This window comes from Cricetulus griseus, chromosome X (genome assembly GCF_003668045.3).
Source record: "Cricetulus griseus strain 17A/GY chromosome X, alternate assembly CriGri-PICRH-1.0, whole genome shotgun sequence".
Lineage (NCBI taxonomy): Eukaryota > Metazoa > Chordata > Mammalia > Rodentia > Cricetidae > Cricetulus > Cricetulus griseus.
In genome coordinates, this window is record NC_048604.1 from 35,524,767 (window position 1) to 35,538,240 (window position 13,474).

The 13,474-nt window shown below is 39.0% G+C and overlaps 1 long non-coding RNA gene across 1 annotated transcript in view; it reads left to right on the forward strand.

Moving 5' to 3' along the window:
• Positions 1–13,105, forward strand: part of LOC113837827 — a 37,760-nt gene extending 24,655 nt beyond the window's left edge. Inside the window, exon 2 of the long non-coding RNA XR_003488540.2 lies at positions 12,867–13,105. This is a non-coding gene — a long non-coding RNA (uncharacterized LOC113837827). The remainder of the gene's footprint in view (positions 1–12,866) is intronic.
• Positions 13,106–13,474: the final 369 nt, after the last annotated feature.

The following is a 13,474-nucleotide window of genomic DNA, read 5'->3' on the forward strand; positions in this document are numbered from 1 at the left end:
TGAGGAACTGTGTTAAAGTGTCACTATATTATGAAGGTTGAGAACCACTGGTCTGAATGGACCTATACTGATCATGCACACCCTTTTTTTTCCTTGTCATTATCCTACAAATAATAGTCTAACAACCGTTTATATAGCATTACATTAGGTGCTATAAGCAATCTAGGGATGGTTTAAAGTCTCCAGGAAAATGTTCATATGTAATGTGGAAATAATACGCTATTTTACATTAGTAATGTAGGTTATATCTAAACACAATCATGTTTTATATTAGAAATTTGAGTAGCTATACCTTTTGGTACCCATAAAGGGTCATCACCCTGTGAATATGGAGGGACTACCACAATATTGGTACTCTTTGCTATTGACTTTATATGCTACCATTTACTTTCTAAACTTGCAAAACCATACTGACATTTAACATCATTAGACTGGACTTGGCTATTTGCACAATTTATCTTGTTTATGTAGGTCTCACACTGTAGTCTGGACATAAAAAGCAAAATAGTGGTCTGTGTGATGGCGCTGACATTCTAACTGTAATTGGCATAAAACTATAAAAATAAGAAATGAACAGTGATAAAAACTGCTTTTCAGTGTGGATCTTGTTACCTTTCTGCCTGAAGTGTATTCAGACTTCCTAGTAGGGTTCTAGAATGGATCAATGGCATGGAGGCAGTGGGAAGAATGGAGCAAGTACCTGCCAGTCACTTAGGAAAACTGAGCAACAGCCCAAAAAGAGTTAGATATCATGGATTTGGGCAGAAGTAGTCCATGTCCTATATCAGTTCCCAGTATGTGGAGATGAAAAAGTATACATGAAAGTATAGTGGTAACAGTGTGGTTTTAGTACCAAGTCACAAAAATTCAACCAGACTCCCCACTAACCCCTTTTGTGACCATGGACAAGTCATTTTAGTCTCCAACTCATTGTGCCTTTACCAGGAACACGAAGACAATAGTTGTACCTTGTAGGAAAGGACAATGAAAAGAGTTCATACATGCAAAATGCCCAACACACATTCATGTCAGCTGTTTATCCAGCTCTATCTATGTGTCAGACTACAACATCGCTTTCCTCTGTTTTCTACTTTACATCTTACAAATCGTCTATAGAGCAAACACACTTCATTTTCTAAAGGAGAAAGTGAAGGTGATGAGAAAGAGATGGCTAGAGTTGAGTGTAAAAACGTTACAACAGACAAGTGTACCAGGAGTACAAAGATGAGCATGCCTAATTTGGACTGGGGGAAGCTGAGAAAGGAATTACAGGGGCAAACACACTTAAGGTAAGCTCTGAAGGGTCTATCCAGAGCAGCAGAGTATGGAAAGGTCAGTGTATTGTCATTGTGCATAGCTGAAGCACGGGTAGTGGCTGTGTGGGTTTCAGCAAGGACTAGGCATCAATGTTTGTTGTGAATAATCTGTGATTACCATGCTAACAAATTTAAAGCTTATCCCCCAGAGAATCATCAAAAATTCCAAGTATCCAGAGTAGACTGTGAATACTCCCAGTATTTGGGAATACATTGACCTGAATGATGAGGCTCTATGCAAACACAATGGCAGTAATAAATTGGACTGGAGAGGTGGAAAATAAGTATTCTATGTCCTCCAAGAAAGAAATACAATATTTAGTCTATGTGTGTTTGGGGAGTGTAGTCTTTACTCTCCTTCCAAAACATCACAATATAATGCAGAAGTAAGACCGGAAGATGAATTTGGGCTGTGAATATAGCTGTGATAAACCCACTTAACTTGGGCTGGAGAGGTGACTCGATGTTAAAAGCACATATTGTTTTTGCAGAGGACTCAGGTTTGATTCTCAGTACTGCTATCAGGCAGCTCACCATCGCCTGTAACTCCAACTCTAGGTAAGCTGTCACTTTTCTTCCATCCTCATAAGCAGACATACACATACATAAAATAATAATAATTAAAAAACACATTTGACTCCCACACATAAGAACTTGTGTTTGTTTAGTCCTCAACACTGTAAAAATAAATGAAAAACCAATCAACAATTACAGTATGATATGGTATTTTCTGTGAGAGAGAAGGGGGGAGCACAGAGAATGGACACTGGTTTAAGGTTGGAGATCATTAAAAAGTACCTATAAAAGAACCCCTGGGGAAGAGTTTTCCATATAAAGTATTGCAACAGGGTGCAGATTCCAATAGTAAGGATCACACAAAGAAATTCACATTTGTAAAAGTATAGGATGTAGGAGGAGCTACATGTTGTTGGAGTAGAAAGTGCACCAGTAATTGAATGGTAGATGAATGAAGCTAGAGAAAAAAATAAAGACCAAGTTTAGAGGACATGCATATGTCGTACCAAGGGTTTTGGACTAGTTCTAGTGTGGACAAGGAAGCTACTGAAATAGTGAACTTTCCAGATGTATAGATGTGCTTATGATTAGACTGGTAGCAGTGTGGATAGTATGACTGGAGAGGTTGACATTAGGAGGAAGAAGATGGGAAGTAGGAAGATCTGCTAAGAAATGATTGCAACAAGTCATTAATGATGGCGAGCCCCTAGATATAGGGAGTAATGAGGTGTTTGGAATGATTGGAGAACCGAAGTGGTGGGACGTAGCACCTGATAACCAATTTGATGTAGTGGCTGAAGGAACAGGAGTGGGTAAAGACTTCTAGGTTTGTGACTTTAACAATGGATGATTTTTGTTTCATCAATTAAGATACAATATGGAAAAACAGATTCTAGGGGGAAAGCAGTAAGAGCAGTAAGTTTAGTTTGGGCATATTGAGTCCCAGATGCTTATGGATATCCAAGTGATAGCCACATTTTTTGCTATATGAGTCTAGAGATCCAGGGTAATGTAAAGAGGAAGATTAGAGTAGATTCCCCAAAGCGATGCAGCATAAAGTCTCAAGGCATTTCTAGCATTCAAGTGACAGAAAAGAGGATTTAGAAAAGTTTGGTACTTGCCTTATACTTTGTCTTTGGTAACTGTGGGATTTTTGATTGTTGGTTTTGTTTTTCAAGACAGGGTTTCTCTCTGTAGCCCTGGCTGTCCTAGAACTCACTCTGTAGACCAGGCTGGCCTCAAAATCAGAGATCCACCTGCCTCTGCTTCCAGAGTGCTGGAGTTAAAGGCACATGTCACCTCACGAGGCCAGAAACCGTGGGATTTGATGAGAAATCTCAAAAGAGCAGCTTCTGTTTTTCATCTCGAAAGTTTCTGAAACTACTGTGTGTCCTACATCATTGAGGATAAATGTTGAGTGTATCTTTTCTGAAATCCTTCCTAAAGTGTTGTAAACCAGAAGTGTTTCGGAGTTTGGAGGCTGTGGAATATTTACCAGATACCTTCCTGCTCTGGATTAAGGCCTCATGATATAAACTGTGGTGATGGTGTGTGTAGGGGTGCATATTCAGTCCACTATATATGGGACGAGCGATCTCTCTTTCCTCCCTCCCTCCTTCCCTCATTTCCTCCCTCCATTCCTACTTTTCTTTTCTTTCAGTTTAACATGTATAAGTGACCAAGCACAGTGTCCAGGGCCAGGCCATTGTGGGTGGCCAATGCAATTCAAGTGGCTTCATTTGACTTTATTGTTTAAACCTAAATATTCACATCCTAACCTGCAGTCCTAGACACATGTACAAGGAAGCTAGAATGTTCTTCAATAAAAATTGCTCAATTTGTCTTGCCATTCAGAGTTTTGTTTTAATGATTTGGTACCAAAGGGGAAATTACAAAAATGAAAAAAAATACTGGCATGTGGATTCCAAGGGGCTGTTTCCCTTTAGATTATTACAGCATGTTAAAAACTGATCACAGTTGATATACAGCAGCTTGCCTGAGTCTGCAACATACCTCAAAAACAGAAATCCCTGATGATGGACGACTGTGGGTAAAAACATACATGCATCAAATTTCTTCTTTGATAGCTTCCAGACCCTGCTTTAGTGGGTTTGGCTCTGGAGGCAAACTCCATTTGACAGCACAGGAGTAGCACTCAGTCATTTCCCCCACATTTGGCCTTCATTCAGCAGGCAGGCTTGACTAGCTGCTTATATCCCCTCCCTCCTAAGGGAGAAGGGAAGTCAGAGAACTCCCTAGTGAGTGCTGAATTGCAGTCCAGGCATGGGATTTTATAGAGAAGGGCAGGCGCTCTGTTTTTCTTCAATTTCATCGTAATAAATCTCAGAAGAGACTCTGTGGTGAGTGGGGACAGGAAAGCAAAGGAAGGCAAAAGGCAGAGGAACTAAAGATCTACATAGACAGGGAGGACAGAAAGTGCACTATCCTTAACATGCTCTTATTTTGGGGTACGTTGTGTTTGCAATGATTAGTTCTCAGCTATGTTCTAATCCCCATGAAGCTATTTCCTTCTCAGTGACTAGTAGTAACATTCTGTGGGTAAAAACATACATGCATTCTGATTGAAACCTTAAATATTTTGATAAACAGAAGACAGAGTCCTTTGCTTCCTACATACCTTTACTCTTCAGTATACCATTGTTAGAGTTAAAAACAAACACATGTTTTAAAAACCTTCCCTCCACTACAAGACTGCTGCATTTTGCAGTGATATTGTTAGCCGTTTGCTGGGCTTTAGGCCACCACACCCAACATATCAGGTTGTATCAGGATCAAATAAACCCTTGATGTTATTGTCACTCTGTTGATCTCTTTGTCTATGAGATGAAGGTAGAGGGCATTGTTCTTTTATAGATTTTGGAAAAACAAGATGACAGGAATGTGAAGAAAATACAGAAAAATAATAATCAAAGGACAAAGAAGGCAGGAAGGAATATGGGAAAGGAAAGAAAAGGAAATAAAGAAAACTCCTGAGAGAAATATCCCCAAGATCCATGCCTCAATGATGTTGCCGTCCTTATTTCTCTTCTCACAAAAGCATTAAATAAGAGGTCTTTACTTGAACCACAGCTTTTGTATTTCCCTGTTGTGGTGTCAAGGAAAATATATGTTATGAAGGCAAGAGAGGCTTTGGAATTACATCACCAGTGATTCTCATTCCAGTATCAGCAAAGTATCTGACATGTAATGAAATATAGGCTCCTTTCCTTAATAAATGTGTATTGAGTTTGCTGTAGTGATAGCAATTCTTCTGAGATGTATATAGTACTCTATTATCATGTCACACTGGTAATATCTCACAGAAGCCACTCTTCTCAAATATCTACAGCTATGAGGAAAATGGACACCAATGGTTGAAGAAAGTATATTATCACTTAACACATATTTATACTTTTGCAATGTGTATTTGGTAAAGAATCCAAATCTATTGAAAACTACAAGAAAATGTCTTTAGCACCATCACAAACGTTTACTTTTTGTTTTAAATATAATTACTGAACCCTACTAACTATTCTTTGTTTGACAGTTATACTTTGTCATGGAGTAGAGGTTGGCCCAAGTTACTTCTGCTTTGACCAGTTTTCTTGCTGTGACTTGGTTGCTGTTGGAATCTTTTGCAAGGGTCATGTCCACAGAATAGTGTTATTGAGGGATCAAATACTCTTTAACAGCTGGAGCTGTGTGTGTGTGTCGAGGTTATGTCACTGGCAACTTGTGGCAGTTCTATAATTCCTTGACAACTTTCTTAAAGGTGTGGCTATAAAAGAATCAGTCCTGCTCTCACACACTCTTTCTACTTCCTGGTATTGAATGTGATAACCTGTTCCTGCACATACACTTGCAGAATTGTTGTAATCTACTTGCAACACCAGAGACTGAACCCATGCAATCACCCAATCTTGAATACTGAACATCAAAACTGTGAGCTAACTAAATTTCTTTACTTACAACGTTATCTTACATCAGGTATGTTGTTATAGCGGGAAAAATGACTGTGTGCTGAGGCACATTTTTGGAAGGGGGACATTAGGGCCTTGGGCTATTTTGGTGTGGGGATAGTAGTCTCAACAATACTTATGATGAAGGATTGGATGGTGTCAACTGCATCATATTCTCACTTTTCTCATGATGTGACTTTTAGACCATGACATATATTTATCTCATTAAAAGAATCTGAGGGTCAGAAAAAGAAGGGCATGTTCTAGATCACATATAGCCATTTAGCGCCAGAGATGACATGCAAGCTCCTAGGTATCTAACTTCCTACAATATGGTTCTTCTGCAAAATCTCCACAGCCTCTACTAGCAGAATAATCTATTTATGATTTAAATTATGCTGCCTTTCTCTGTTAATGCTCTCTGTGTCTAGAATGGGAATCCACAGAATCCTCAAAGGGAGGATTTTTTTTCTTTCAGTGAAGACATGATAGCTTGTGACCACACTGAGATAGTTTCCAAGCTTGAGAAGAAATCTGAATTACCTTTGTTGATTGTTAAACACGTCAACCATTCCCACCCATTATGGAAAGTTAAGAATTTCTCTCTTGGGCTGGAGAGATGGCTCAGAGATTACGAGCACTGGCTGCTCTTCCAGAGGTCTTGAGTTCAATTCCCAGCAACCACATGATGGCTCACAACCATCTGCAATGAGATCTGGTGCCCTCTTCTGGCCTGCAGGGACATACATGCAGACAGAATACTGTATACATAATAAATAAATAAATATTTAGGGGAGAAGAGTAGGAGTGAGGAGGACATAAAGGAGCAGGAAGGTTGTGTAGGTGGAAGAATAGAGGAGAGCAAAATAAGAGATGCCACCAGAGAGGGAGCCAGTATAGGTTTAAAGAGAAATCAGGCACTAGGGAAATGTCCAGAGATCTACAAGGATGACACCAACTAACCATCTAAGAAATAGTGGAGAGGCTACCTTAAATGCCCGCCGTGATAATGAGATTAATGACTAACTTATATGCCATCCTAAAGCCTTCATCCAATAGCTGATGGAAGTAGAAGCAGATACCAACAGCTAAACACTGAACTGAACTGGAATCCAGTTTCAGAGAAGGAGGAGTGATGAGCAAATTGTACAAGAGCAGGCTGGTGAAACCCACAGAAACAGCTGACCTGAACAAGTGGGAGCTCTTGTCCCCCAGACTGATCACTGGAAAACCAGCATGGAACTAACTGATCCAGATTCCATGAATGTGGGTGTCAGGAAGCCTCGGAAATCTATAGGGCCTCTTGTAGTAGATCAGTACTTATCCCTAGCATAGGAATGGATTTGGGAGCCAATTTCACATAGAGGGATACTCCCTCAGCCTATACACACGGGGGAAGGCCTAGGTCCTATCCCAAAGGCTATGACAGACTCTGAAGACCCCCCCCCATGGAAGACCACACTGGGGAGCAGAAAGGGTATGGTATAGGTAGGGTGTTAGTAGGGGCAGGGCAAGAGGGGAGGGAGAGGGAATTGGGATTGACATGTAAAACAATCTTGTTTCTAATTTAAATAAAAAATGGAGGGAATAAAAGAAATTCTCTCTTTACCTTTGGGAAAGATCTATAATATTCAATGGAGCCACCTGTCTCTTGGTAATTTTCTTCCTACAGAAATTATATATGTGAATAAGAGGAAACAAATGTATTTTATTTTGTTATTATTTTCTGATTTATTAAAGAACTAATAAACATTACACACACACACACACACACACACACACACACACACACACACACACAAGGAAGAACATCAGGAGACATAGGTCAACAAAGGCTGTTCTTGAAGTCTTTGTGCCGTTTGTCAGAAAATTCCCATTGCGGACACAAGAGGGAGCCTTCACTCAAAAATGAAAAGTTTAATATAGGCTCTAATGTCTTTAAAAGTTTTCCTTTAAAACATTAACTTTGTTGTCTCCTAAACCATATTAGCTAACTTGTCATGCAATTGTGTAATGGAGAGTGGTGATAAGCTCTCCACAGTAATCACTATGTCTTTATAGTCATTAATATGGTTGCAAAAATATCGTGGGGCCTTTTCCTTCCTTCCTTCCTTCCTTCTTTCCTTCCTTCCTTCCTTCCTTCCTTCCTTTCTCTTTCTTTCTTTATTCCTTTCCTTTCTTTCTCCCTCCCTCTCACCCTCCCTCCCTCCCTCCCTCCCTCCCTTCTTTCTTTCTTTCTTTCTTTCTTTCTTTCTTTCTTTCTTTTCTTTCTTTCCTTCCAGGTTTTCTTGGCTCCCTAACTACCATCTAACTACCATGTTCTTTGGATGGCCTCCTAATATTTCAATCATTTATTTTCCTTTGCTAGCTCCTCTAGTGTGGCTATTTCCCCGAGTCCCCCAGGTTTCTTGGCTTCCCATTCTTATTCTTATCTCTATGCATAGTTTCCTTGACTAATCTAATCCAATCCCTGAGTTTTAGTTTCATAAGTCATCATGCATATCTATTGCTATTAAGTCTATTTTAAATTGTAATATGAAGATTTTCTTGTACACTGGCTATGACTAGGAAGCTGAAATTCATTAAGAGGAAGCTCATAAGCCTGAACTAAGACTACAAAATACACCACTTAAAGATTCTTGGAGTTTTCAGGTTCCATAGAAGGTTAGCATGAATGGGCATTTGAACACTAACAGTGCTGAAACAGGAGAGAGACAGACAGATAGACAGACAGAGAGAGAGAGAGAGAGAGAGAGAGAGAGAGAGAGAGAGAGAGAGAAACAATCAAAACAAAATAAACCTTCTCATCCCTAGACTTAAAAAGTATCACTCGGTGATTGGATGTATTTTTTTGCTTTTCTTATGGCTATTCCTCTCAAGGATTTTTCCTTCTCCTTTTATTTTCTCTGAAGAAAAAGCACTATATCCTTGAGTGCTTACAACATGATGTAAATGTCAGTATTCTGTGCTATGTGTGAAAGAACCTATTCAGAATAAAGATAGGTTTGTTAAAAACTGCAAAGCTGAAAGTTTTTCAGGCTAGTTGAGATAATGAAGATTTATAGAGCAGTAACAAATTCCACTCTATGAAATGTAAAGTGAAAGATTTATATTAATCTATGTGGCTTCACTATCAGATAATTGAGGTGCGTACAGTTGCTCTTGGATCATAATTAATAACATTATTCCATAAGCCAAAGATTATGCACATATCCAGTGACTATTTAATTTCTCATTAATAAATATTCAAATTAATACAAATAGCTGAAAATGTCACAAAAGGCTATGCCTCTTAGCGAAATGTATTTCAATAACATTTTATCACTGTCTTCATTTTAGTACTTGGATTATTTTAAAAGAGACAGAAAAGAATTAACAACAGTGGTGCACATACATTTGGAGGGTTTAGCTTCACAGAAGTGCTACAGGTAATGGGAATTTTAAGCTTATTTTTCTAGTTAATAGTTTACCACTTTTACGAGGCAGTATACAGAATCATGGCATGCAGCAATTATATTTTTAATAAAACCTTTTCAGATTATTTTATTTAATTTAGAAACAAGCTTGTTTTACATGTCAATCCCAGTTACCTTTCCCTCCCCTCCTCCCCTGCCCCCCACCAATCCCCTATCCCAACCCCTTTCTGCTCCCCAGGGAGGGTGAGGCCTTCCATAGGGGATCTTAAAAGTCTGTCACATCATTAGGAGCAGGACCTAGGTCCTACCTGTGTGTCTAGCCTGAGAGAGTATCCCTCTATGTGGATTGGGCTCCCAAAGTCCATTCTTATGCTAGGTACAAACACTGATCCACTGCCAGAGGCCCCATATATTTCTCAGGCCTCCTAACTGACACCCACAATCAGGGGGTCTGGGTCGGTCCTATACTGTTTTCCAGCTATCAGTCTGGGGTCCATGAGCTCCCCCTTGTTCAGGTCAGCTGTTTCTGTGGGTTCCTCCAGCCTGGTGTTGACCCCTTTGCTCATCACTCCTCCCTCTCTGCCACTGGATTCTAGTTCAGCTCAGTGTTTAGTTGTAGGTGTCTCTTTCTACTTCCATCAGCTATTGGATGAAGGCTCTAGGATGGCATAAATCTCATTATCTGGGAAGGGCATTTAAGGTAGCCTTTTGACTATTGCTTAGATTGTTAGTTGGGGTCAACCTTGTAGATCTCTGATCAGTTCCCTGGTACCAGAATTCTCTTTAAACCTATAATGGCTCCCTCTATTAAGCTATCTCTTTTCTTTCTCTCCTCTAATCTTCCCCTGACTCAACCTTCCTGTTCCCTCATGTCCTCCTCTCCCCTCCTCTTCTCCCCTTCTCTTTTCTAACTTTCTCCCCTCCCCCATGCTCCCAATTAGCTCAGGAGTTCTTGTCCCTTTCCCCTTCTCCGAGTTATCATGCATGTCTCTCTTAGGGTCCTTCTTGTTTCCTAGCTTCTCTGGCTGTGTGGATTGTAGGCTGATAATCCTTCACCAAGTAGCAGTTACTCTTTTTTTCTCTGTTTATGAAGTGTCCACTAAAATGCAATCAATGCATTTATCTTCAATATATAGCTTCTCAAAATCGATTAGCTTCAAGGCACTATCTTCAAGATTCTGTCTTGTAATGAAGATGAAGGTGATATTTCCTTCTGTGAATTTAAATTTGTAGGAGAAATAGCATGAAGACAAAAGACACATACAAGGAAACTATAAAATTCTGTGAAAACTTCATGATGTTTAAACCGCATTAATAAACATAGGGTTTAAAAATTATAAAAGGTTAGAAGCAATAGTTAAAACAAAACATGGATATATGTATAATTAATATTTTCTTCAAAATTTTTGCATATTCATGTGTTGGAAAATAAATATAATTGTTGAAAAAAAAGTATCATTCAGGCTAGGTTGTCCACTAGAGGAGAACTAATTTTAAAAACTGTGTGTGTGTGTGTGTGTGTGTGTGTGTGTGTGTGTGTGTGTGTGTACTTGAACTTGCACCAGAGCAGGCATGTGGAGGTTGGAGGACAACTTGCAGAAATCAATTCTCTTCCTACACTACATGGGCTCCAGGCATCTAACATTTAATCACTAGTCTTGGTAGCCAGTGAAATTATGCCCTGAGCCATCTTGCCGGTTCCAAAAGTGTCTTTTAAGCATCTGAAATGTAGTTAGTTTGAATTGAGATGTAGAATATATATTCTATTTTAAAAGAAGGTAAGGATTTAATGTTTTATATCATAGTACAGCTCCTTGCTCATATGATATGCTCAATTAGTGTTAATTGCAACCATCAGTGGACATTCAATCCTCGTCTGTTTAAATTTCTTCATGTTGCCCAAACCTACCAGGAACTTTGATGCCTTTCTACCTCTGTGAATGCTATTTCTCCCTCCTGGATTGGAGTATTTCAAATTAATCATCTATTAAACGTCTATGTCATTTTCAAGACCTGTAACTTAATCATAAACTGCTTTTTGAAGCAACCACGTTAGCAGTAGTCATTTTCTCCTTGGTGACACTATGTGCGTATTACGGTGTGTCTGTTTCGACCTCTGGACTCTTTAGCTCAAGAATAGGAACTTGTGGGCTTCCTGATCACATCTCTAGAGTCTAGCACAACATTTGCTACATAATAGGCTCTCAGTAAAGTTTTCTAAACCCAAAACTAAATCATCTAATCAATGTACTTCTACAGCTAAAAAAAAAAAATCAAGTCTGAGGAAGTGATGGTAATCTTTTAGACAAGATTAAACTTTGGGTACTATAGGATCAAGAAAGCCTTTTCTTTTCTTTTCTTTTCTTTTCTTTTCTTTTCTCTGAAAAGAACAGACAAAAAGGAGACTGCAAAGTAACTAAAAGTAAGAATCTGTGTGTTTAGCCCAGGGAAAGGCTCTGGGTTTAAGCAAACACTGAAGTAAATTCAGTGATATTTGATGCTAGAAGAAAGAGCTGTGAGGTCTAGCTAACATAATGAAATGCTTATCGCAAAGAAGACAGGATTAAAAAGTCATTGTGGAAATTATATCCAGCCGAGTTGTTTTCTCTGCTAGCTGTCTATTCCATAACGATAAATGCTTATTTGGGAGAGAAGAGGGGAAAACACCCAAATTAATGGCAATGATGTTGAATTTGAGACAAATTAGCTGACATCTAAGCCATCTAACTAACCTTTTATTTGAAGAAGGAGGATATGGTCACTTCTAAAATTACACGTGTGTTTAGAGAGTAGCTGTTTGTATCATCTAATCCTAGGAAGTAAATGTTTATGTGAAGGAAGTATGGAACAAATGTTGACATCAAAGTTAATTCTAGATATAGGACCCTAGGCAAGTTTATTGTGGGTTTGATCAATGTAAGTAACTGCTAGATTGAAGTAAGAGGAAACAAAATCATCTCATGTCAAAATAAATGCAGTAATATTTGTTTCCAGGATGGTTACTACTATTTACATGTATTGTCCGATTCATAGATGTAAATGGCCAGATAAGCACATTATATATCATGGCTTTATTGAAAAAGACCATATGGATGTGGTTGACATTTGTTTTGTTATAAAATGCAATTTTGGTTGAGAGAAACAGGTAGAAGTGTAAATGAATTTGCTAGCATGCTACTTAGCTTTAATTTTCAACTTGGCACAACCTAGAATCACCCATGGAGAGAGTCTTACTGAGAAATTATTTATATTAGATTGGACTGTTGGTGTGTCTCTGGGAAACTGTCTTTATTGTCATTATGGATGTGAAAAGACCGAGACTAAAAGTGGCCAGCAACTTTTGGTAGCTGCCCAGATAAAAAGGACATGGAAGAAGGAAAACACGGTGTGTTCTTTTTGTTATTGTTATTTGTCCTTTACTCTTGTTGAGGAGTTTATCTATTCTGTTGCAGCTTCTGTTGTTGCTGCTGCTACTGATGCTGATGGTGATGATGATGATGATGATGATGGTGATGATGATGATGCTGATGGTGATGATGATGATGATGATGGTGATGATGATGGTGATGATGATGATGATGATGGTGATGATGATGATGATGGTGATGATGATGGTGATGATGATTATGATGATGATGATTTCTTCAATTATTTTTAAGGCTTCCAAAGCAGACTGAAGACCCTGCTCATTCCTTCACTGATATTACAAACACCTTCTTCAGATTTCTGAAATGACCAGAGGCTCCCTAGGGCTCCTCCAGGCCTTCACAACCAGATTGGGACTTGGAGACTGAACCAACATTGGGTTCATGACTCTTGGGTTATCTGGCATGATACACATTTTCTTCTATAACTCTGAATGTATGTAAATGAGTGTAATAAATACTCTTTTAATATGTGTCTTTGTTAGGGTTTTATTTCTATGAAGAGAGACCATGACCACAGCAACTCTTATATAAAGGAAACCATCTAATTGGGGCTGGCTTACAGGTTTCAGAGGTTTAGTCCATTATTCCCATGTTGGGAAGCACAGCAGCATGCAGGCAGACATGCTGGAGAAGAGGGCAAGAGTTGTACATCTGGATCAGCAGGCAGCAGGGAGGGACTATGAGACACTGGGTCTAGCTTGACCATATAGAACCTCAAAGCCCATCCCTTGGAACATGCTTCCTCCAATGACACCATGCGGCCTAATAGTGCCAATAATGTATATGAGCCTACACATTCATTATATTGGTTCTGTTTCTCTTGAGAACCCTGAATAATA